This window comes from Scyliorhinus torazame, chromosome 31 (genome assembly GCF_047496885.1).
Source record: "Scyliorhinus torazame isolate Kashiwa2021f chromosome 31, sScyTor2.1, whole genome shotgun sequence".
NCBI lineage: Eukaryota > Metazoa > Chordata > Chondrichthyes > Carcharhiniformes > Scyliorhinidae > Scyliorhinus > Scyliorhinus torazame.
The window spans coordinates 26615794-26636255 of record NC_092737.1 but is presented as its reverse complement, the minus strand read 5'-3'; the positions used below and the strand labels follow the sequence as shown (position 1 = coordinate 26636255).

General features: G+C 51.5%; 28 non-coding genes across 28 annotated transcripts; all 28 read left to right on the top strand.

The window, feature by feature from the left end:
- The first annotated feature begins 787 nt into the window (after nt 1–787).
- On the top strand, nt 788–859 carry trnaq-cug (transfer RNA glutamine (anticodon CUG)). The gene has a single exon. It is a non-coding gene; the product is annotated as a tRNA-Gln (tRNA).
- Nucleotides 860–1143: 284 nt separating this feature from the next.
- trnaq-uug (transfer RNA glutamine (anticodon UUG)) lies at nt 1144–1215 on the top strand. The gene has a single exon. It is a non-coding gene; the product is annotated as a tRNA-Gln (tRNA).
- Nucleotides 1216–2192: 977 nt separating this feature from the next.
- trnaq-cug (transfer RNA glutamine (anticodon CUG)) lies at nt 2193–2264 on the top strand. The gene has a single exon. It is a non-coding gene; the product is annotated as a tRNA-Gln (tRNA).
- Nucleotides 2265–2548: 284 nt separating this feature from the next.
- Nucleotides 2549–2620, top strand: trnaq-uug (transfer RNA glutamine (anticodon UUG)). Its single transcript has one exon. It is a non-coding gene; the product is annotated as a tRNA-Gln (tRNA).
- A 978-nt stretch (nt 2621–3598) lies between these two features.
- trnaq-cug (transfer RNA glutamine (anticodon CUG)) lies at nt 3599–3670 on the top strand. The gene has a single exon. It is a non-coding gene; the product is annotated as a tRNA-Gln (tRNA).
- A 284-nt stretch (nt 3671–3954) lies between these two features.
- On the top strand, nt 3955–4026 carry trnaq-uug (transfer RNA glutamine (anticodon UUG)). The gene has a single exon. It is a non-coding gene; the product is annotated as a tRNA-Gln (tRNA).
- Nucleotides 4027–5003: 977 nt separating this feature from the next.
- Nucleotides 5004–5075, top strand: trnaq-cug (transfer RNA glutamine (anticodon CUG)). The gene has a single exon. It is a non-coding gene; the product is annotated as a tRNA-Gln (tRNA).
- A 284-nt stretch (nt 5076–5359) lies between these two features.
- On the top strand, nt 5360–5431 carry trnaq-uug (transfer RNA glutamine (anticodon UUG)). The gene has a single exon. It is a non-coding gene; the product is annotated as a tRNA-Gln (tRNA).
- Nucleotides 5432–6408: 977 nt separating this feature from the next.
- Nucleotides 6409–6480, top strand: trnaq-cug (transfer RNA glutamine (anticodon CUG)). Its single transcript has one exon. It is a non-coding gene; the product is annotated as a tRNA-Gln (tRNA).
- Nucleotides 6481–6763: 283 nt separating this feature from the next.
- On the top strand, nt 6764–6835 carry trnaq-uug (transfer RNA glutamine (anticodon UUG)). Its single transcript has one exon. It is a non-coding gene; the product is annotated as a tRNA-Gln (tRNA).
- A 978-nt stretch (nt 6836–7813) lies between these two features.
- On the top strand, nt 7814–7885 carry trnaq-cug (transfer RNA glutamine (anticodon CUG)). The gene has a single exon. It is a non-coding gene; the product is annotated as a tRNA-Gln (tRNA).
- A 284-nt stretch (nt 7886–8169) lies between these two features.
- On the top strand, nt 8170–8241 carry trnaq-uug (transfer RNA glutamine (anticodon UUG)). The gene has a single exon. It is a non-coding gene; the product is annotated as a tRNA-Gln (tRNA).
- Nucleotides 8242–9219: 978 nt separating this feature from the next.
- trnaq-cug (transfer RNA glutamine (anticodon CUG)) lies at nt 9220–9291 on the top strand. Its single transcript has one exon. It is a non-coding gene; the product is annotated as a tRNA-Gln (tRNA).
- A 284-nt stretch (nt 9292–9575) lies between these two features.
- trnaq-uug (transfer RNA glutamine (anticodon UUG)) lies at nt 9576–9647 on the top strand. The gene has a single exon. It is a non-coding gene; the product is annotated as a tRNA-Gln (tRNA).
- Nucleotides 9648–10625: 978 nt separating this feature from the next.
- Nucleotides 10626–10697, top strand: trnaq-cug (transfer RNA glutamine (anticodon CUG)). The gene has a single exon. It is a non-coding gene; the product is annotated as a tRNA-Gln (tRNA).
- Nucleotides 10698–10981: 284 nt separating this feature from the next.
- Nucleotides 10982–11053, top strand: trnaq-uug (transfer RNA glutamine (anticodon UUG)). Its single transcript has one exon. It is a non-coding gene; the product is annotated as a tRNA-Gln (tRNA).
- A 978-nt stretch (nt 11054–12031) lies between these two features.
- trnaq-cug (transfer RNA glutamine (anticodon CUG)) lies at nt 12032–12103 on the top strand. Its single transcript has one exon. It is a non-coding gene; the product is annotated as a tRNA-Gln (tRNA).
- A 284-nt stretch (nt 12104–12387) lies between these two features.
- Nucleotides 12388–12459, top strand: trnaq-uug (transfer RNA glutamine (anticodon UUG)). The gene has a single exon. It is a non-coding gene; the product is annotated as a tRNA-Gln (tRNA).
- Nucleotides 12460–13437: 978 nt separating this feature from the next.
- On the top strand, nt 13438–13509 carry trnaq-cug (transfer RNA glutamine (anticodon CUG)). The gene has a single exon. It is a non-coding gene; the product is annotated as a tRNA-Gln (tRNA).
- Nucleotides 13510–13793: 284 nt separating this feature from the next.
- Nucleotides 13794–13865, top strand: trnaq-uug (transfer RNA glutamine (anticodon UUG)). Its single transcript has one exon. It is a non-coding gene; the product is annotated as a tRNA-Gln (tRNA).
- Nucleotides 13866–14843: 978 nt separating this feature from the next.
- On the top strand, nt 14844–14915 carry trnaq-cug (transfer RNA glutamine (anticodon CUG)). The gene has a single exon. It is a non-coding gene; the product is annotated as a tRNA-Gln (tRNA).
- Nucleotides 14916–15199: 284 nt separating this feature from the next.
- Nucleotides 15200–15271, top strand: trnaq-uug (transfer RNA glutamine (anticodon UUG)). The gene has a single exon. It is a non-coding gene; the product is annotated as a tRNA-Gln (tRNA).
- Nucleotides 15272–16249: 978 nt separating this feature from the next.
- On the top strand, nt 16250–16321 carry trnaq-cug (transfer RNA glutamine (anticodon CUG)). Its single transcript has one exon. It is a non-coding gene; the product is annotated as a tRNA-Gln (tRNA).
- Nucleotides 16322–16605: 284 nt separating this feature from the next.
- Nucleotides 16606–16677, top strand: trnaq-uug (transfer RNA glutamine (anticodon UUG)). The gene has a single exon. It is a non-coding gene; the product is annotated as a tRNA-Gln (tRNA).
- Nucleotides 16678–17655: 978 nt separating this feature from the next.
- On the top strand, nt 17656–17727 carry trnaq-cug (transfer RNA glutamine (anticodon CUG)). The gene has a single exon. It is a non-coding gene; the product is annotated as a tRNA-Gln (tRNA).
- Nucleotides 17728–18011: 284 nt separating this feature from the next.
- Nucleotides 18012–18083, top strand: trnaq-uug (transfer RNA glutamine (anticodon UUG)). The gene has a single exon. It is a non-coding gene; the product is annotated as a tRNA-Gln (tRNA).
- Nucleotides 18084–19061: 978 nt separating this feature from the next.
- On the top strand, nt 19062–19133 carry trnaq-cug (transfer RNA glutamine (anticodon CUG)). Its single transcript has one exon. It is a non-coding gene; the product is annotated as a tRNA-Gln (tRNA).
- Nucleotides 19134–19417: 284 nt separating this feature from the next.
- On the top strand, nt 19418–19489 carry trnaq-uug (transfer RNA glutamine (anticodon UUG)). Its single transcript has one exon. It is a non-coding gene; the product is annotated as a tRNA-Gln (tRNA).
- Nucleotides 19490–20462: the final 973 nt, after the last annotated feature.

Here is a 20462-nt window from a genome sequence, read left to right as displayed (position 1 = left end):
GGCGCAGTGGGTGCATGTGAACTTGCCACTCTGCCCAAAACTCAGCAGGTGATGCACACATCACTTCAATCGTCTTCTTCAACACGACCACTTTTAACTTTTCCTTCTATGCCAAGCGTCGTGCGTGAATCCCTTTGCAATGTTTGTACACTGATGCCGAGGCAGCATTGCAATATTCGGGGGAAACAGCTTCAACGCTGCTGGGAGCGGCAGCTTGTCTGCACCGCTTTCATTTGCACAGCAGCCAAACCTAGTCGGAGGCTGAGTGACAGAGGTGGAGTTACGCTTGAGGTAATAATCCAGCCAAGGCTGAACGTCGGAATTAAATTTTCAAGTGCTTGCCGTTCTGCTCATGGGAAAGATGTGCGCGCATTCTCGCGGGTCAGTCAGCCACACACATTGTGCAATTTGCAGTACGGCAGCACCTCACAAATTATCTTGCTTGCCCATTGCTCCCATTCGCTGGAGCCACTGTGAAACTTTTGCGAGCAGTATTCTCGCTGGCTCTCACAGCTGAGCCTGACACGATTCAGCGACGCTGCTCTGAGCCCTCAGCAAAACGGGACACTGACCCCTGTGAAACATGATGACTTGTCCCAATATCCTCCACTGTGGCTTGGGGGGTGAAAAGATTGGATGTCATCTTTGAGGGAGGTGTCCTGTCACACCTTTGCAGAACAATGTTTGCACATCATCAGATTCTGTTGTCGCACACGCTATTCTTGCACATTTAACGAAAGAGGTAATCTTGTTTGAGTGACAATTTGCAGGCAGTTCCTATGACTGGGGTTCCATGGTGTAATGGTGAGCACTCTGGACTCTGAATCCAGTGATCCGAGTTCAAATCTCGGTGGAACCTTTCCTCTTGCCAAAGCCAATGATTAGTGTGTGTGAGCGAGAGAGCACTTCTTTTACATTTGCCACCAGGAGCAAATTGATTGGATCATTTCTCAGCCGCCGCAACGGCCACTGCAATTCGCATTGCTCAGCCTCTGTAGCCGGCTGCCTGCACAAGCAGCATTTTGCCATCCTGCGGGCAACTACTATTCGTGTGCAGTCAGAGAACCTTTGCGCAAGTAAGCTGGTGTGTGTGCGTGCCTGTGTGTGGACAAAAGACTGCTTCCTCAGAGGCAGAGTCCAGTCGGTTCCATGGTGTAACGGTGAGCACTCTGGACTTTGAATCCAGCGATCCGAGTTCAAATCTCGGTGGAGCCAGTACTCTGTTTGTCCCACTTCTTGTTCAATTCGGGGACAGCTGAGTAAAAGACCCCAATGCAGGCGGGGCTACTGGCCACAGGCCTTTTCTGCCTTCCAGCTTGCTGTCTTCTTGAGCGATCGTCCGCTCGGGTTGATGCGGTAACACCAGCCGGGACATTTGCTGCGTGGTCGCTGTCATTTCCTGCGCGGCGCAGTGGGTGCATGTGAACTTGCCACTCTGCCCAAAACTCAGCAGGTGATGCACACATCACTTCAATCGTCTTCTTCAACACGACCACTTTTAACTTTTGCTTCTATGCCAAGCGTCGTGCGTGAATCCCTTTGCAATGTTTGTACACTGATGCCGAGGCAGCATTGCAATATTCGGGGGAAACAGCTTCAACGCTGCTGGGAGCGGCAGCTTGTCTGCACCGCTTTCATTTGCACAGCAGCCAAACCTAGTCGGAGGCTGAGTGACAGAGGTGGAGTTACGCTTGAGGTAATAATCCAGCCAAGGCTGAACGTCGGAATTAAATTTTCAAGTGCTTGCCGTTCTGCTCATGGGAAAGATGTGCGCGCATTCTCGCGGGTCAGTCAGCCACACACATTGTGCAATTTGCAGTACGGCAGCACCTCACAAATTATCTTGCTTGCCCATTGCTCCCATTCGCTGGAGCCACTGTGAAACTTTTGCGAGCAGTATTCTCGCTGGCTCTCACAGCTGAGCCTGACACGATTCAGCGACGCTGCTCTGAGCCCTCAGCAAAACGGGACACTGACCCCTGTGAAACATGATGACTTGTCCCAATATCCTCCACTGTGGCTTGGGGGGTGAAAAGATTGGATGTCATCTTTGAGGGAGGTGTCCTGTCACACCTTTGCAGAACAATGTTTGCACATCATCAGATTCTGTTGTCGCACACGCTATTCTTGCACATTTAACGAAAGAGGTAATCTTGTTTGAGTGACAATTTGCAGGCAGTTCCTATGACTGGGGTTCCATGGTGTAATGGTGAGCACTCTGGACTCTGAATCCAGTGATCCGAGTTCAAATCTCGGTGGAACCTTTCCTCTTGCCAAAGCCAATGATTAGTGTGTGTGAGCGAGAGAGCACTTCTTTTACATTTGCCACCAGGAGCAAATTGATTGGATCATTTCTCAGCCGCCGCAACGGCCACTGCAATTCGCATTGCTCAGCCTCTGTAGCCGGCTGCCTGCACAAGCAGCATTTTGCCATCCTGCGGGCAACTACTATTCGTGTGCAGTCAGAGAACCTTTGCGCAAGTAAGCTGGTGTGTGTGCGTGCCTGTGTGTGGACAAAAGACTGCTTCCTCAGAGGCAGAGTCCAGTCGGTTCCATGGTGTAACGGTGAGCACTCTGGACTTTGAATCCAGCGATCCGAGTTCAAATCTCGGTGGAGCCAGTACTCTGTTTGTCCCACTTCTTGTTCAATTCGGGGACAGCTGAGTAAAAGACCCCAATGCAGGCGGGGCTCCTGGCCGCAGGCCTCTTCTGCCTTCCAGCTTGCTGTCTTCTTGAGCGATCGTCCGCTCGGGTTGATGCGGTAACACCGGCCGGGACATTTGCTGCGTGGTCGCTGTCATTTCCTGCGCGGCGCAGTGGGTGCATGTGAACTTGCCACTCTGCCCAAAACTCAGCAGGTGATGCACACATCACTTCAATCGTCTTCTTCAACACGACCACTTTTAACTTTTCCTTCTATGCCAAGCGTCGTGCGTGAATCCCTTTGCAATGTTTGTACACTGATGCCGAGGCAGCATTGCAATATTCGGGGGAAACAGCTTCAACGCTGCTGGGAGCGGCAGCTTGTCTGCACCGCTTTCATTTGCACAGCAGCCAAACCTAGTCGGAGGCTGAGTGACAGAGGTGGAGTTACGCTTGAGGTAATAATCCAGCCAAGGCTGAACGTCGGAGATTAAATTTTCAAGTGCTTGCCATTCTGCTCATGGGAAAGATGTGCGCGCATTCTCGAGGGTCAGTCAGCCACACACATTGTGCAATTTGCAGTACGGCAGCACCTCACAAACTATCTTGCTTGCCCATTGCTCCCATTCGCTGCAGCCACTGTGAAACTTTTGCGAGCAGTATTCTCGCTGGCTCTCACAGCTGAGCCTGACACGATTCAGCGACGCTGCTCTGAGCCCTCAGCAAAACGGGACACTGACCCCTGTGAAACGTGATGAATTGTCCCAATATCCCCCGCTGTGGCTTGGGGGGTGAAAAGATTGGGTGTCATCTTTGAGGGAGGTTTCCTGTCACACCTTTGCAGAACAATGTTTGCACATCATCAGATTCTGTTGTTGCACACGCTATTCTTGCACATTTAACGAAAGAGGTAATCTTGTTTGAGTGACAATTTGCAGCTAGGGGCTATAACTGGGGTTCCATGGTGTAATGGTGAGCACTCTGGACTCTGAATCCAGTGATCCGAGTTCAAATCTCGGTGGATCCTTTCCTCTTGCCAAAGCCAATGATTAGTGTGTGTGAGCGAGAGAGCACTTCTTTTACATTTGCCACCAGGAGCAAATTGATTGGATCATTTCTCAGCCGCCGTAACGGCCACTGCAATTCGCATTGCTCAGCCTCTGTAGCCGGCTGCCTGCACAAGCAGCATTTTGCCAACCTGCGGGCAACTACTATTTGTGTGCAGTCAGAGAACCTTTGCGCAAGTAAGCTGGTGTGTGTGCGTGCCTGTGTGTGGACAAAAGACTGCTTCCTCAGAGGCAGAGTCCAGTCGGTTCCATGGTGTAACGGTGAGCACTCTGGACTTTGAATCCAGCGATCCGAGTTCAAATCTCGGTGGAGCCAGTACTCTGTTTGTCCCACTTCTTGTTCAATTCGGGGGCAGCTGAGTAAAAGACCCCAATGCAGGCGGGGCTACTGGCCGCAGGCCTTTTCTGCCTTCCAGCTTGCTGTCTTCTTGAGCGATCGTCCGCTCGGGTTGATGCGGTAACACCGGCCGGGACATTTGCTGCGTGGTCGCTGTCATTTCCTGCGCGGCGCAGTGGGTGCATGTGAACTTGCCACTCTGCCCAAAACTCAGCAGGTGATGCACACATCACTTCAATCGTCTTCTTCAACACGACCACTTTTAACTTTTCCTTCTATGCCAAGCGTCGTGCGTGAATCCCTTTGCAATGTTTGTACACTGATGCCGAGGCAGCATTGCAATATTCGGGGGAAACAGCTTCAACGCTGCTGGGAGCGGCAGCTTGTCTGCACCGCTTTCATTTGCACAGCAGCCAAACCTAGTCGGAGGCTGAGTGACAGAGGTGGAGTTACGCTTGAGGTAATAATCCAGCCAAGGCTGAACGTCGGAATTAAATTTTCAAGTGCTTGCCGTTCTGCTCATGGGAAAGATGTGCGCGCATTCTCGAGGGTCAGTCAGCCACACACATTGTGCAATTTGCAGTACGGCAGCACCTCACAAATTATCTTGCTTGCCCATTGCTCCCATTCGCTGGAGCCACTGTGAAACTTTTGCGAGCAGTATTCTCGCTGGCTCTCACAGCTGAGCCTGACACGATTCAGCGACGCTGCTCTGAGCCCTCAGCAAAACGGGACACTGACCCCTGTGAAACATGATGACTTGTCCCAATATCCTCCACTGTGGCTTGGGGGGTGAAAAGATTGGGTGTCATCTTTGAGGGAGGTTTCCTGTCACACCTTTGCAGAACAATGTTTGCACATCATCAGATTCTGTTGTTGCACACGCTATTCTTGCACATTTAACGAAAGAGGTAATCTTGTTTGAGTGACAATTTGCAGCTAGGGGCTATAACTGGGGTTCCATGGTGTAATGGTGAGCACTCTGGACTCTGAATCCAGTGATCCGAGTTCAAATCTCGGTGGATCCTTTCCTCTTGCCAAAGCCAATGATTAGTGTGTGTGAGCGAGAGAGCACTTCTTTTACATTTGCCACCAGGAGCAAATTGATTGGATCATTTCTCAGCCGCCGTAACGGCCACTGCAATTCGCATTGCTCAGCCTCTGTAGCCGGCTGCCTGCACAAGCAGCATTTTGCCAACCTGCGGGCAACTACTATTCGTGTGCAGTCAGAGAACCTTTGCGCAAGTAAGCTGGTGTGTGTGCGTGCCTGTGTGTGGACAAAAGACTGCTTCCTCAGAGGCAGAGTCCAGTCGGTTCCATGGTGTAACGGTGAGCACTCTGGACTTTGAATCCAGCGATCCGAGTTCAAATCTTGGTGGAGCCAGTACTCTGTTTGTCCCACTTCTTGTTCAATTCGGGGGCAGCTGAGTAAAAGACCCCAATGCAGGCGGGGCTACTGGCCGCAGGCCTTTTCTGCCTTCCAGCTTGCTGTCTTCTTGAGCGATCGTCCGCTCGGGTTGATGCGGTAACACCGGCCGGGACATTTGCTGCGTGGTCGCTGTCATTTCCTGCGCGGCGCAGTGGGTGCATGTGAACTTGCCACTCTGCCCAAAACTCAGCAGGTGATGCACACATCACTTCAATCGTCTTCTTCAACACGACCACTTTTAACTTTTCCTTCTATGCCAAGCGTCGTGCGTGAATCCCTTTGCAATGTTTGTACACTGATGCCGAGGCAGCATTGCAATATTCGGGGGAAACAGCTTCAACGCTGCTGGGAGCGGCAGCTTGTCTGCACCACTTTCATTTGCACAGCAGCCAAACCTAGTCGGAGGCTGAGTGACAGAGGTGGAGTTACGCTTGAGGTAATAATCCAGCCAAGGCTGAACGTCGGAATTAAATTTTCAAGTGCTTGCCGTTCTGCTCATGGGAAAGATGTGCGCGCATTCTCGAGGGTCAGTCAGCCACACACATTGTGCAATTTGCAGTACGGCAGCACCTCACAAATTATCTTGCTTGCCCATTGCTCCCATTCGCTGGAGCCACTGTGAAACTTTTGCGAGCAGTATTCTCGCTGGCTCTCACAGCTGAGCCTGACACGATTCAGCGACGCTGCTCTGAGCCCTCAGCAAAACGGGACACTGACCCCTGTGAAACATGATGACTTGTCCCAATATCCTCCACTGTGGCTTGGGGGGTGAAAAGATTGGATGTCATCTTTGAGGGAGGTGTCCTGTCACACCTTTGCAGAACAATGTTTGCACATCATCAGATTCTGTTGTCGCACACGTTGTTCTTGCACATTTAATGAAAGAGGTAAACTTGTTTGAGTGACAATTTGCAGGCAGTGCCTATGACTGGGGTTCCATGGTGTAATGGTGAGCACTCTGGACTCTGAATCCAGTGATCCGAGTTCAAATCTCTGTGGAACCTTTCCTCTTGCCAAAGCCAATGATTAGTGTGTGTGAGCGAGAGAGCACTTCTTTTACATTTGCCACCAGGAGCAAATTGATTGGATCATTTCTCAGCCGCCGCAACGGCCACTGCAATTCACATTGCTCAGCCTCTGTAGCCGGCTGCCTGCACAAGCAGCATTTTGCCATCCTGTGGGCAACTACTATTCGTGTGCAGTCAGAGAACCTTTGCGCAAGTAAGCTGGTGTGTGTGCGTGCCTGTGTGTGGCCAAAGACTGCTTCCTCAGAGGCACAGTCCAGTCGGTTCCATGGTGTAACGGTGAGCACTCTGGACTTTGAATCCAGCGATCCGAGTTCAAATCTCGGTGGAGCCAGTACTCTGTTTGTCCCACTTCTTGTTCAATTCGGGGGCAGCTGAGTAAAAGACCTCAATGCAGGCGGGGCTACTGGCCGCAGGCCTTTTCTGCCTTCCAGCTTGCTGTCTTCTTGAGCGATCGTCCGCTCGGGTTGATGCGGTAACACCGGCCGGGACATTTGCTGCGTGGTCGCTGTCATTTCCTGCGCGGCGCAGTGGGTGCATGTGAACTTGCCACTCTGCCCAAAACTCAGCAGGTGATGCACACATCACTTCAATCGTCTTCTTCAACACGACCACTTTTAACTTTTCCTTCTATGCCAAGCGTCGTGCGTGAATCCCTTTGCAATGTTTGTACACTGATGCCGAGGCAGCATTGCAATATTCGGGGGAAACAGCTTCAACGCTGCTGGGAGCGGCAGCTTGTCTGCACCGCTTTCATTTGCACAGCAGCCAAACCTAGTCGGAGGCTGAGTGACAGAGGTGGAGTTACGCTTGAGGTAATAATCCAGCCAAGGCTGAACGTCGGAGATTAAATTTTCAAGTGCTTGCCATTCTGCTCATGGGAAAGATGTGCGCGCATTCTCGAGGGTCAGTCAGCCACACACATTGTGCAATTTGCAGTACGGCAGCACCTCACAAACTATCTTGCTTGCCCATTGCTCCCATTCGCTGCAGCCACTGTGAAACTTTTGCGAGCAGTATTCTCGCTGGCTCTCACAGCTGAGCCTGACACGATTCAGCGACACTGCTCTGAGCCCTCAGCAAAACGGGACACTGACCCCTGTGAAACGTGATGAATTGTCCCAATATCCCCCGCTGTGGCTTGGGGGGTGAAAAGATTGGGTGTCATCTTTGAGGGAGGTTTCCTGTCACACCTTTGCAGAACAATGTTTGCACATCATCAGATTCTGTTGTTGCACACGCTATTCTTGCACATTTAACGAAAGAGGTAATCTTGTTTGAGTGACAATTTGCAGCTAGGGGCTATAACTGGGGTTCCATGGTGTAATGGTGAGCACTCTGGACTCTGAATCCAGTGATCCGAGTTCAAATCTCGGTGGATCCTTTCCTCTTGCCAAAGCCAATGATTAGTGTGTGTGAGCGAGAGAGCACTTCTTTTACATTTGCCACCAGGAGCAAATTGATTGGATCATTTCTCAGCCGCCGTAACGGCCACTGCAATTCGCATTGCTCAGCCTCTGTAGCCGGCTGCCTGCACAAGCAGCATTTTGCCAACCTGCGGGCAACTACTATTCGTGTGCAGTCAGAGAACCTTTGCGCAAGTAAGCTGGTGTGTGTGCGTGCCTGTGTGTGGACAAAAGACTGCTTCCTCAGAGGCAGAGTCCAGTCGGTTCCATGGTGTAACGGTGAGCACTCTGGACTTTGAATCCAGCGATCCGAGTTCAAATCTCGGTGGAGCCAGTACTCTGTTTGTCCCACTTCTTGTTCAATTCGGGGACTGCTGAGTAAAAGACCTCAATGCAGGCGGGGCTACTGGCCGCAGGCCTTTTCTGCCTTCCAGCTTGCTGTCTTCTTGAGCGATCGTCCGCTCGGGTTGATGCGGTAACACCGGCCGGGACATTTGCTGCGTGGTCGCTGTCATTTCCTGCGCGGCGCAGTGGGTGCATGTGAACTTGCCACTCTGCCCAAAACTCAGCAGGTGATGCACACATCACTTCAATCGTCTTCTTCAACATGACCACTTTTAACTTTTCCTTCTATGCCAAGCGTCGTGCGTGAATCCCTTTGCAATGTTTGTACACTGATGCCGAGGCAGCATTGCAATATTCGGGGGAAACAACTTCAACGCTGCTGGGAGCGGCAGCTTGTCTGCACCGCTTTCATTTGCACAGCAGCCAAACCTAGTCGGAGGCTGAGTGACAGAGGTGGAGTTACGCTTGAGGTAATAATCCAGCCAAGGCTGAACGTCGGAGATTAAATTTTCAGGTGCTTGCCATTCTGCTCATGGGAAAGATGTGCGCGCATTCTCGAGGGTCAGTCAGCCACACACATTGTGCAATTTGCAGTACGGCAGCACCTCACAAACTATCTTGCTTGCCCATTGCTCCCATTCGCTGCAGCCACTGTGAAACTTTTGCGAGCAGTATTCTCGCTGGCTCTCACAGCTGAGCCTGACACGATTCAGCGACACTGCTCTGAGCCCTCAGCAAAACGGGACACTGACCCCTGTGAAACGTGATGAATTGTCCCAATATCCCCCGCTGTGGCTTGGGGGGTGAAAAGATTGGGTGTCATCTTTGAGGGAGGTTTCCTGTCACACCTTTGCAGAACAATGTTTGCACATCATCAGATTCTGTTGTCGCACACGCTATTCTTGCACATTTAACGAAAGAGGTAATCTTGTTTGAGTGACAATTTGCAGGCAGTTCCTATGACTGGGGTTCCATGGTGTAATGGTGAGCACTCTGGACTCTGAATCCAGTGATCCGAGTTCAAATCTCGGTGGAACCTTTCCTCTTGCCAAAGCCAATGATTAGTGTGTGTGAGCGAGAGAGCACTTCTTTTACATTTGCCACCAGGAGCAAATTGATTGGATCATTTCTCAGCCGCCGCAACGGCCACTGCAATTCGCATTGCTCAGCCTCTGTAGCCGGCTGCCTGCACAAGCAGCATTTTGCCATCCTGCGGGCAACTACTATTCGTGTGCAGTCAGAGAACCTTTGCGCAAGTAAGCTGGTGTGTGTGCGTGCCTGTGTGTGGACAAAAGACTGCTTCCTCAGAGGCAGAGTCCAGTCGGTTCCATGGTGTAAGGGTGAGCACTCTGGACTTTGAATCCAGCGATCCGAGTTCAAATGTCGGTGGAGCCAGTACTCTGTTTGTCCCACTTCTTGTTCAATTCGGGGACAGCTGAGTAAAAGACCTCAATGCAGGCGGGGCTACTGGCCACAGGCCTTTTCTGCCTTCCAGCTTGCTGTCTTCTTGAGCGATCGTCCGCTCGGGTTGATGCGGTAACACCGGCCGGGACATTTGCTGCGTGGTCGCTGTCATTTCCTGCGCGGCGCAGTGGGTGCATGTGAACTTGCCACTCTGCCCAAAACTCAGCAGGTGATGCACACATCACTTCAATCGTCTTCTTCAACACGACCACTTTTAACTTTTCCTTCTATGCCAAGCGTCGTGCGTGAATCCCTTTGCAATGTTTGTACACTGATGCCGAGGCAGCATTGCAATATTCGGGGGAAACAGCTTCAACGCTGCTGGGAGCGGCAGCTTGTCTGCACCGCTTTCATTTGCACAGCAGCCAAACCTAGTCGGAGGCTGAGTGACAGAGGTGGAGTTACGCTTGAGGTAATAATCCAGCCAAGGCTGAACGTCGGAGATTAAATTTTCAAGTGCTTGCCATTCTGCTCAAGGGAAAGATGTGCGCGCATTCTCGAGGGTCAGTCAGCCACACACATTGTGCAATTTGCAGTACGGCAGCACCTCACAAACTATCTTGCTTGCCCATTGCTCCCATTCGCTGCAGCCACTGTGAAACTTTTGCGAGCAGTATTCTCGCTGGCTCTCACAGCTGAGCCTGACACGATTCAGCGACACTGCTCTGAGCCCTCAGCAAAACGGGACACTGACCCCTGTGAAACGTGATGACTTGTCCCAATATCCCCCGCTGTGGCTTGGGGGGTGAAAAGATTGGGTGTCATCTTTGAGGGAGGTTTCCTGTCACACCTTTGCAGAGCAATGTTTGCACATCATCAGATTCTGTTGTCGCACACGCTATTCTTGCACATTTAACGAAAGAGGTAATCTTGTTTGAGTGACAATTTGCAGACAGTCCCTATGACTGGGGTTCCATGGTGTAATGGTGAGCACTCTGGACTCTGAATCCAGTGATCCGAGTTCAAATCTCGGTGGAACCTTTCCTCTTGCCAAAGCCAATGATTAGTGTGTGTGAGCGAGAGAGCACTTCTTTTACATTTGCCACCAGGAGCAAATTGATTGGATCATTTCTCAGCCGCCGCAACGGCCACTGCAATTCGCATTGCTCAGCCTCTGTAGCCGGCTGCCTGCACAAGCAGCATTTTGCCATCCTGCGGGCAACTACTATTTGTGTGCAGTCAGAGAACCTTTGCGCAAGTAAGCTGGTGTGTGTGCGTGCCTGTGTGTGGACAAAAGACTGCTTCCTCAGAGGCAGAGTCCAGTCGGTTCCATGGTGTAACGGTGAGCACTCTGGACTTTGAATCCAGCGATCCGAGTTCAAATCTCGGTGGAGCCAGTACTCTGTTTGTCCCACTTCTTGTTCAATTCGGGGACAGCTGAGTAAAAGACCCCAATGCAGGCGGGGCTCCTGGCCGCAGGCCTTTTCTGCCTTCCAGCTTGCTGTCTTCTTGAGCGATCGTCCGCTCGGGTTGATGCGGTAACACCAGCCGGGACATTTGCTGCGTGGTCGCTGTCATTTCCTGCGCGGCGCAGTGGGTGCATGTGAACTTGTCACTCTGCCCAAAACTCAGCAGGTGTTGCACACATCACTTCAATCGTCTTCTTCAACACGACCACTTTTAACTTTTCCTTCTATGCCAAGCGTCGTGCGTGAATCCCTTTGCAATGTTTGTACACTGATGCCGAGGCAGCATTGCAATATTCGGGGGAAACAGCTTCAACGCTGCTGGGAGCGGCAGCTTGTCTGCACCGCTTTCATTTGCACAGCAGCCAAACCTAGTCGGAGGCTGAGTGACAGAGGTGGAGTTACGCTTGAGGTAATAATCCAGCCAAGGCTGAACGTCGGAGATTAAATTTTCAAGTGCTTGCCATTCTGCTCATGGGAAAGATGTGCGCGCATTCTCGAGGGTCAGTCAGCCACACACATTGTGCAATTTGCAGTACGGCAGCACCTCACAAACTATCTTGCTTGCCCATTGCTCCCATTCGCTGCAGCCACTGTGAAACTTTTGCGAGCAGTATTCTCGCTGGCTCTCACAGCTGAGCCTGACACGATTCAGCGACACTGCTCTGAGCCCTCAGCAAAACGGGACACTGACCCCTGTGAAACGTGATGACTTGTCCCAATATCCCCCGCTGTGGCTTGGGGGGTGAAAAGATTGGGTGTCATCTTTGAGGGAGGTTTCCTGTCACACCTTTGCAGAACAATGTTTGCACATCATCAGATTCTGTTGTCGCACACGCTATTCTTGCACATTTAACGAAAGAGGTAATCTTGTTTGAGTGACAATTTGCAGACAGTCCCTATGACTCGGGTTCCATGGTGTAATGGTGAGCACTCTGGACTCTGAATCCAGTGATCCGAGTTCAAATCTCGGTGGAACCTTTCCTCTTGCCAAAGCCAATGATTAGTGTGTGTGAGCGAGAGAGCACTTCTTTTACATTTGCCACCAGGAGCAAATTGATTGGATCATTTCTCAGCCGCCGCAACGGCCACTGCAATTCGCATTGCTCAGCCTCTGTAGCCGGCTGCCTGCACAAGCAGCATTTTGCCATCCTGCGGGCAACTACTATTTGTGTGCAGTCAGAGAACCTTTGCGCAAGTAAGCTGGTGTGTGTGCGTGCCTGTGTGTGGACAAAAGACTGCTTCCTCAGATGCAGAGTCCAGTCGGTTACATGGTGTAACGGTGAGCACTCTGGACTTTGAATCCAGCGATCCGAGTTCAAATCTCGGTGGAGCCAGTACTCTGTTTGTCCCACTTCTTGTTCAATTCGGGGACAGCTGAGTAAAAGACCCCAATGCAGGCGGGGCTCCTGGCCGCAGGCCTTTTCTGCCTTCCAGCTTGCTGTCTTCTTGAGCGATCGTCCGCTCGGGTTGATGCGGTAACACCAGCCGGGACATTTGCTGCGTGGTCGCTGTCATTTCCTGCGCGGCGCAGTGGGTGCATGTGAACTTGCCACTCTGCCCAAAACTCAGCAGGTGTTGCACACATCACTTCATTCGTCTTCTTCAACACGACCTCTTTTAACTTTTCCTTCTATGCCAAGCGTCGTGCGTGAATCCCTTTGCAATGTTTGTACACTGATGCCGAGGCAGCATTGCAATATTCGGGGGAAACAGCTTCAACGCTGCTGGGAGCGGCAGCTTGTCTGCACCGCTTTCATTTGCACAGCAGCCAAACCTAGTCGGAGGCTGAGTGACAGAGGTGGAGTTACGCTTGAGGTAATAATCCAGCCAAGGCTGAACGTCGGAGATTAAATTTTCAAGTGCTTGCCATTCTGCTCATGGGAAAGATGTGCGCGCATTCTCGAGGGTCAGTCAGCCACACACATTGTGCAATTTGCAGTACGGCAGCACCTCACAAACTATCTTGCTTGCCCATTGCTCCCATTCGCTGCAGCCACTGTGAAACTTTTGCGAGCAGTATTCTCGCTGGCTCTCACAGCTGAGCCTGACACGATTCAGCGACACTGCTCTGAGCCCTCAGCAAAACGGGACACTGACCCCTGTGAAACGTGATGACTTGTCCCAATATCCCCCGCTGTGGCTTGGGGGGTGAAAAGATTGGGTGTCATCTTTGAGGGAGGTTTCCTGTCACACCTTTGCAGAGCAATGTTTGCACATCATCAGATTCTGTTGTCGCACACGCTATTCTTGCACATTTAACGAAAGAGGTAATCTTGTTTGAGTGACAATTTGCAGACAGTCCCTATGACTGGGGTTCCATGGTGTAATGGTGAGCACTCTGGACTCTGAATCCAGTGATCCGAGTTCAAATCTCGGTGGAACCTTTCCTCTTGCCAAAGCCAATGATTAGTGTGTGTGAGCGAGAGAGCACTTCTTTTACATTTGCCACCAGGAGCAAATTGATTGGATCATTTCTCAGCCGCCGCAACGGCCACTGCAATTCGCATTGCTCAGCCTCTGTAGCCGGCTGCCTGCACAAGCAGCATTTTGCCATCCTGCGGGCAACTACTATTTGTGTGCAGTCAGAGAACCTTTGCGCAAGTAAGCTGGTGTGTGTGCGTGCCTGTGTGTGGACAAAAGACTGCTTCCTCAGAGGCAGGGTCCAGTCGGTTACATGGTGTAACGGTGAGCACTCTGGACTTTGAATCCAGCGATCCGAGTTCAAATCTCGGTGGAGCCAGTACTCTGTTTGTCCCACTTCTTGTTCAATTCGGGGACAGCTGAGTAAAAGACCCCAATGCAGGCGGGGCTCCTGGCCGCAGGCCTTTTCTGCCTTCCAGCTTGCTGTCTTCTTGAGCGATCGTCCGCTCGGGTTGATGCGGTAACACCAGCCGGGACATTTGCTGCGTGGTCGCTGTCATTTCCTGCGCGGCGCAGTGGGTGCATGTGAACTTGCCACTCTGCCCAAAACTCAGCAGGTGTTGCACACATCACTTCAATCGTCTTCTTCAACACGACCACTTTTAACTTTTCCTTCTATGCCAAGCGTCGTGCGTGAATCCCTTTGCAATGTTTGTACATTGATGCCGAGGCAGCATTGCAATATTCGGGGGAAACAGCTTCAACGCTGCTGGGAGCGGCAGCTTGTCTGCACCGCTTTCATTTGCACAGCAGCCAAACCTAGTCGGAGGCTGAGTGACAGAGGTGGAGTTACGCTTGAGGTAATAATCCAGCCAAGGCTGAACGTCGGAGATTAAATTTTCAAGTGCTTGCCATTCTGCTCATGGGAAAGATGTGCGCGCATTCTCGAGGGTCAGTCAGCCACACACATTGTGCAATTTGCAGTACGGCAGCACCTCACAAACTATCTTGCTTGCCCATTGCTCCCATTCGCTGCAGCCACTGTGAAACTTTTGCGAGCAGTATTCTCGCTGGCTCTCACAGCTGAGCCTGACACGATTCAGCGACACTGCTCTGAGCCCTCAGCAAAACGGGACACTGACCCCTGTGAAACGTGATGACTTGTCCCAATATCCCCCGCTGTGGCTTGGGGGGTGAAAAGATTGGGTGTCATCTTTGAGGGAGGTTTCCTGTCACACCTTTGCAGAGCAATGTTTGCACATCATCAGATTCTGTTGTCGCACACGCTATTCTTGCACATTTAACGAAAGAGGTAATCTTGTTTGAGTGACAATTTGCAGACAGTCCCTATGACTGGGGTTCCATGGTGTAATGGTGAGCACTCTGGACTCTGAATCCAGTGATCCGAGTTCAAATCTCGGTGGAACCTTTCCTCTTGCCAAAGCCAATGATTAGTGTGTGTGAGCGAGAGAGCACTTCTTTTACATTTGCCACCAGGAGCAAATTGATTGGATCATTTCTCAGCCGCCGCAACGGCCACTGCAATTCGCATTGCTCAGCCTCTGTAGCCGGCTGCCTGCACAAGCAGCATTTTGCCATCCTGCGGGCAACTACTATTTGTGTGCAGTCAGAGAACCTTTGCGCAAGTAAGCTGGTGTGTGTGCGTGCCTGTGTGTGGACAAAAGACTGCTTCCTCAGAGGCAGAGTCCAGTCGGTTACATGGTGTAACGGTGAGCACTCTGGACTTTGAATCCAGCGATCCGAGTTCAAATCTCGGTGGAGCCAGTACTCTGTTTGTCCCACTTCTTGTTCAATTCGGGGACAGCTGAGTAAAAGACCCCAATGCAGGCGGGGCTCCTGGCCGCAGGCCTTTTCTGCCTTCCAGCTTGCTGTCTTCTTGAGCGATCGTCCGCTCGGGTTGATGCGGTAACACCAGCCGGGACATTTGCTGCGTGGTCGCTGTCATTTCCTGCGCGGCGCAGTGGGTGCATGTGAACTTGCCACTCTGCCCAAAACTCAGCAGGTGTTGCACACATCACTTCATTCGTCTTCTTCAACACGACCTCTTTTAACTTTTCCTTCTATGCCAAGCGTCGTGCGTGAATCCCTTTGCAATGTTTGTACACTGATGCCGAGGCAGCATTGCAATGTTCGGGGGAAACAGCTTCAACGCTGCTGGGAGCGGCAGCTTGTCTGCACCGCTTTCATTTGCACAGCAGCCAAACCTAGTCGGAGGCTGAGTGACAGAGGTGGAGTTACGCTTGAGGTAATAATCCAGCCAAGGCTGAACGTCGGAGATTAAATTTTCAAGTGCTTGCCATTCTGCTCATGGGAAAGATGTGCGCGCATTCTCGAGGGTCAGTCAGCCACACACATTGTGCAATTTGCAGTACGGCAGCACCTCACAAACTATCTTGCTTGCCCATTGCTCCCATTCGCTGCAGCCACTGTGAAACTTTTGCGAGCAGTATTCTCGCTGGCTCTCACAGCTGAGCCTGACACGATTCAGCGACACTGCTCTGAGCCCTCAGCAAAACGGGACACTGACCCCTGTGAAACGTGATGACTTGTCCCAATATCCCCCGCTGTGGCTTGGGGGGTGAAAAGATTGGGTGTCATCTTTGAGGGAGGTTTCCTGTCACACCTTTGCAGAACAATGTTTGCACATCATCAGATTCTGTTGTCGCACACGCTATTCTTGCACATTTAACGAAAGAGGTAATCTTGTTTGAGTGACAATTTGCAGACAGTCCCTTTGACTGGGGTTCCATGGTGTAATGGTGAGCACTCTGGACTCTGAATCCAGTGATCTGAGTTCAAATCTCGGTGGAACCTTTCCTCTTGCCAAAGCCAATGATTAGTGTGTGTGAGCGAGAGAGCACTTCTTTTACATTTGCCACCAGGAGCAAATTGATTGGATCATTTCTCAGCCGCCGCAACGGCCACTGCAATTCGCATTGCTCAGCCTCTGTAGCCGGCTGCCTGCACAAGCAGCATTTTGCCATCCTGCGGGCAACTACTATTTGTGTGCAGTCAGAGAACCTTTGCGCAAGTAAGCTGGTGTGTGTGCGTGCCTGTGTGTGGACAAAAGACTGCTTCCTCAGAGGCAGAGTCCAGTCGGTTCCATGGTGTAACGGTGAGCACTCTGGACTTTGAATCCAGCGATCCGAGTTCAAATCTCGGTGGAGCCAGTACTCTGTTTGTCCCACTTCTTGTTCAATTCGGGGACAGCTGAGTAAAAGACCCCAATGCAGGCGGGGCTCCTGGCCGCAGGCCTTTTCTGCCTTCCAGCTTGCTGTCTTCTTGAGCGATCGTCCGCTCGGGTTGATGCGGTAACACCAGCCGGGACATTTGCTGCGTGGTCGCTGTCATTTCCTGCGCGGCGCAGTGGGTGCATGTGAACTTGCCACTCTGCCCAAAACTCAGCAGGTGTTGCACACATCACTTCAATCGTCTTCTTCAACACGACCACTTTTAACTTTTCCTTCTATGCCAAGCGTCGTGCGTGAATCCCTTTGCAATGTTTGTACACTGATGCCGAGGCAGCATTGCAATATTCGGGGGAAACAGCTTCAACGCTGCTGGGAGCGGCAGCTTGTCTGCACCGCTTTCATTTGCACAGCAGCCAAACCTAGTCGGAGGCTGAGTGACAGAGGTGGAGTTACGCTTGAGGTAATAATCCAGCCAAGGCTGAACGTCGGAGATTAAATTTTCAAGTGCTTGCCATTCTGCTCATGGGAAAGATGTGCGCGCATTCTCGAGGGTCAGTCAGCCACACACATTGTGCAATTTGCAGTACGGCAGCACCTCACAAACTATCTTGCTTGCCCATTGCTCCCATTCGCTGCAGCCACTGTGAAACTTTTGCGAGCAGTATTCTCGCTGGCTCTCACAGCTGAGCCTGACACGATTCAGCGACACTGCTCTGAGCCCTCAGCAAAACGGGACACTGACCCCTGTGAAACGTGATGACTTGTCCCAATATCCCCCGCTGTGGCTTGGGGGGTGAAAAGATTGGGTGTCATCTTTGAGGGAGGTTTCCTGTCACACCTTTGCAGAACAATGTTTGCACATCATCAGATTCTGTTGTCGCACACGCTATTCTTGCACATTTAACGAAAGAGGTAATCTTGTTTGAGTGACAATTTGCAGACAGTCCCTATGACTGGGGTTCCATGGTGTAATGGTGAGCACTCTGGACTCTGAATCCAGTGATCCGAGTTCAAATCTCGGTGGAACCTTTCCTCTTGCCAAAGCCAATGATTAGTGTGTGTGAGCGAGAGAGCACTTCTTTTACATTTGCCACCAGGAGCAAATTGATTGGATCATTTCTCAGCCGCCGCAACGGCCACTGCAATTCGCATTGCTCAGCCTCTGTAGCCGGCTGCCTGCACAAGCAGCATTTTGCCATCCTGCGGGCAACTACTATTTGTGTGCAGTCAGAGAACCTTTGCGCAAGTAAGCTGGTGTGTGTGCGTGCCTGTGTGTGGACAAAAGACTGCTTCCTCAGAGGCAGAGTCCAGTCGGTTCCATGGTGTAACGGTGAGCACTCTGGACTTTGAATCCAGCGATCTGAGTTCAAATCTCGGTGGAGCCAGTACTCTGTTTGTCCCACTTCTTGTTCAATTCGGGGACAGCTGAGTAAAAGACCCCAATGCAGGCGGGGCTCCTGGCCGCAGGCCTTTTCTGCCTTCCAGCTTGCTGTCTTCTTGAGCGATCGTCCGCTCGGGTTGATGCGGTAACACCAGCCGGGACATTTGCTGCGTGGTCGCTGTCATTTCCTGCGCGGCGCAGTGGGTGCATGTGAACTTGCCACTCTGCCCAAAACTCAGCAGGTGTTGCACACATCACTTCATTCGTCTTCTTCAACACGACCTCTTTTAACTTTTCCTTCTATGCCAAGCGTCGTGCGTGAATCCCTTTGCAATGTTTGTACACTGATGCCGAGGCAGCATTGCAATGTTCGGGGGAAACAGCTTCAACGCTGCTGGGAGCGGCAGCTTGTCTGCACCGCTTTCATTTGCACAGCAGCCAAACCTAGTCGGAGGCTGAGTGACAGAGGTGGAGTTACGCTTGAGGTAATAATCCAGCCAAGGCTGAACGTCGGAGATTAAATTTTCAAGTGCTTGCCATTCTGCTCATGGGAAAGATGTGCGCGCATTCTCGAGGGTCAGTCAGCCACACACATTGTGCAATTTGCAGTACGGCAGCACCTCACAAACTATCTTGCTTGCCCATTGCTCCCATTCGCTGCAGCCACTGTGAAACTTTTGCGAGCAGTATTCTCGCTGGCTCTCACAGCTGAGCCTGACACGATTCAGCGACACTGCTCTGAGCCCTCAGCAAAACGGGACACTGACCCCTGTGAAACGTGATGACTTGTCCCAATATCCCCCGCTGTGGCTTGGGGGGTGAAAAGATTGGGTGTCAGCTTTGAGGGAGGTTTCCTGTCACACCTTTGCAGAACAATGTTTGCACATCATCAGATTCTGTTGTCGCACACGCTATTCTTGCACATTTAACGAAAGAGGTAATCTTGTTTGAGTGACAATTTGCAGACAGTCCCTATGACTGGGGTTCCATGGTGTAATGGTGAGCACTCTGGACTCTGAATCCAGTGATCTGAGTTCAAATCTCGGTGGAACCTTTCCTCTTGCCAAAGCCAATGATTAGTGTGTGTGAGCGAGAGAGCACTTCTTTTACATTTGCCACCAGGAGCAAATTGATTGGATCATTTCTCAGCCGCCGCAACGGCCACTGCAATTCGCATTGCTCAGCCTCTGTAGCCGGCTGCCTGCACAAGCAGCATTTTGCCATCCTGCGGGCAACTACTATTTGTGTGCAGTCAGAGAACCTTTGCGCAAGTAAGCTGGTGTGTGTGCGTGCCTGTGTGTGGACAAAAGACTGCTTCCTCAGAGGCAGAGTCCAGTCGGTTCCATGGTGTAACGGTGAGCACTCTGGACTTTGAATCCAGCGATCTGAGTTCAAATCTCGGTGGAGCCAGTACTCTGTTTGTCCCACTTCTTGTTCAATTCGGGGACAGCTGAGTAAAAGACCCCAATGCAGGCGGGGCTCCTGGCCGCAGGCCTTTTCTGCCTTCCAGCTTGCTGTCTTCTTGAGCGATCGTCCGCTCGGGTTGATGCGGTAACACCAGCCGGGACATTTGCTGCGTGGTCGCTGTCATTTCCTGCGCGGCGCAGTGGGTGCATGTGAACTTGCCACTCTGCCCAAAACTCAGCAGGTGTTGCACACATCACTTCATTCGTCTTCTTCAACACGACCTCTTTTAACTTTTCCTTCTATGCCAAGCGTCGTGCGTGAATCCCTTTGCAATGTTTGTACACTGATGCCGAGGCAGCATTGCAATGTTCGGGGGAAACAGCTTCAACGCTGCTGGGAGCGGCAGCTTGTCTGCACCGCTTTCATTTGCACAGCAGCCAAACCTAGTCGGAGGCTGAGTGACAGAGGTGGAGTTACGCTTGAGGTAATAATCCAGCCAAGGCTGAACGTCGGAGATTAAATTTTCAAGTGCTTGCCATTCTGCTCATGGGAAAGATGTGCGCGCATTCTCGAGGGTCAGTCAGCCACACACATTGTGCAATTTGCAGTACGGCAGCACCTCACAAACTATCTTGCTTGCCCATTGCTCCCATTCGCTGCAGCCACTGTGAAACTTTTGCGAGCAGTATTCTCGCTGGCTCTCACAGCTGAGCCTGACACGATTCAGCGACACTGCTCTGAGCCCTCAGCAAAACGGGACACTGACCCCTGTGAAACGTGATGACTTGTCCCAATATCCCCCGCTGTGGCTTGGGGGGTGAAAAGATTGGGTGTCATCTTTGAGGGAGGTTTCCTGTCACACCTTTGCAGAACAATGTTTGCACATCATCAGATTCTGTTGTCGCACACGCTATTCTTGCACATTTAACGAAAGAGGTAATCTTGTTTGAGTGACAATTTGCAGACAGTCCCTATG